Genomic DNA, 2224 nt, shown 5'->3' on the forward strand with positions numbered 1-2224 from the left:
TTTTGGTATTTAAAAAAAAAAAATTCCTATTTTCTAACTAGATTATAGGGCAACGATTTCGGGAAATTTTTTTTTCTGTGTTTTTTTTTTTTTTTGAGACGGAGTCTTACTATGTCGCCCGGATGGAGTGCAGTGGCGCAATCTCGGCTCACTCTCGGCTTGCCGCAACCTCCGCCTCCCGGGTTCAAGCGATTCTCCTGCCTCAGCCTCCCTAGTAGCTGGGATTATAGGCATGCACCACCACGCCTGGCTAATTTTTGTATTTTTGGTAGCGATGGGGTTTCACCCTGTTGACCAGGATGGTCTCGATCTCTTGACCTCGTGATCCACCCGCCTCGGCCTCCCAAAGTGCTGAGATTACAGGCATGAGCCACCTTGCCCGGCCTATTTCAGCTTTGTTCTTTCTTAAGAAACAGAAAAAGAAAACAAATTTTTATAACACATTTTTTCTCTTTACAAATTAACAGACATACACAAATATCCCCAACACCTTCCCTTCAAATTTATTACACTTAGAATAGCATCTGCAAGCCCGGGTACGGTGGCTTACGCCTGTAATCTCAGCACTTTGGGAGGCCCAGGCAGTACGATTTAGCAAGGGGTGGAGCTAAAATCACGAACCCGCACAGTGTGACTTCAGAGCCTGCACCTAAGTAACTTGCCTAAAATCAGTCAGGTAAGCCTGTAATCCGAGCACTTTGGGAGGCCGAGACGGGCGGATCACAAGGTCAGGAGATCGAGACCATCCTGGCTAACATGGTGAAATCCCGTCTCTACTAAAAATACAAAAAAAAAATTAGCCGGGCGTGGTGGCGGGCGCCTGTAGTCTCAGCTACTGGGGAGGCTGAGGCAGGAGAATGGTGAGAACCCGGGAGGCGGAGCTTGCAGTGAGCTGAGATCCGGCCACTGCACTCCAGCCTGGGCGACAGAGCGAGACTCCGTCTCAAAAAAAAAAAAAATCAGTCAGGTAAGTGACAAAACTGGAACTTTAATTTAGGTTCTCTATCTTCAAATCCTGTTGTAGCCTCTATACCAGCTGTTCTCAAATTTGGAGGGCTGTCTCAAAAAAAAAAAAGTGGATTGCAATGTGTAGTTTGAAAATATATCAGTAAACTCTTCATATTCTGATACTATTAAAATCCTTTGATCTGTCTTGCACTTTATTTTTGTTATTTTGAGTAAAGTGAAAGTAAGTTTATTAAGAAAGTAAAGGAGTAAAAGAATGGCCACTCCATAGGCAGAACAGCCTATCCTGGACTTTGAATGGATCTTTTACCCATGTGTGACTTAAGCCATCATGTATTGGTCATTTGGGAAAATATCAGTTCACTGAGCTATGCAGATCTTCCAAATGTTAATATATTTTATTATACATTTTTTAAAAAAAATTACTGATCTCATCAGAAAAGTCTTTAATATTGGGAAGCTGTCAAGCTCAGAGTAGCAGGTACAAGTTTTCCAATATTCTGCTTTTTTCTTGACAGGTCAGATTTTATCATTGGCAACAAGTGATAAATTGTCTTCCTTGAAGTGGCAAGTCTCCTTTGTTTTCAAGTAAAGTTCTGCTAAATACTTACACACAAATAGCCATAGTTTGTCCCTTGTATTTTCAAATAAAAATGATGTTGCATGAAAAAAGAGCATCTAGTTCAGCTTCCAATTGAAATAGTCACTCAAGTTCTTTTTCTTCGGGACACCACCATCTTACTTTGGGTATGCAACAAAATGGTTGTATGGGCCACAGTGGCTCATGCCTGTAATCAAGCACTTTGGGAGGCTGAGGCTGGCAGATTGCACGAGTCCAGAAGTTTGAGACCATCCTGAGCAACATGATGAAACCCATCTCTTAAAAAAAAAAAAAAAAAAAATTAGCTGAGCATGGTGGCACAGACCTGCAGTCCCAACTACTCACAAGGCTGACATGGGAGAATGGCTTGAGCCCAGGAGGGGGAGGTTGCAGTGAGCCATAATCACGTCACTGCACTCCAGGCTGGGCAACAGAGCCAGACCCCGTCTCAAAAACAACAGGTTTTATTCATAATTTTGTCATATAGAATGTGAAAAAGGTGTGAACTAATGAGTTAAGAGTTTACAAAGGAATCATTTTTACTGATTCATGAAGGGTATTCTTTTTTTTTTTTTTTTTGAGATGGAGCCTCGCTCTGTCGCCCAGGCTGGAGTGCAGTGGTCGGATCTCAGCTCACTGCAAGCTCCGCCTCCCAGG

General features: G+C 42.7%; 1 protein-coding gene across 1 annotated transcript in view; it reads right to left on the bottom strand.

The window, feature by feature from the left end:
- LOC105525208 (phospholipase DDHD2-like) overlaps nucleotides 1-2224 on the bottom strand; it is a 7073-nt gene that overhangs the window by 3783 nt on the left and 1066 nt on the right. The gene's annotated exons all lie outside the window — the stretch shown is intronic.

This window comes from Colobus angolensis, unplaced genomic scaffold, assembly GCF_000951035.1.
Source record: "Colobus angolensis palliatus isolate OR3802 unplaced genomic scaffold, Cang.pa_1.0 Scaffold52, whole genome shotgun sequence".
In the NCBI taxonomy this organism is placed as follows: Eukaryota; Metazoa; Chordata; class Mammalia; order Primates; family Cercopithecidae; genus Colobus; species Colobus angolensis.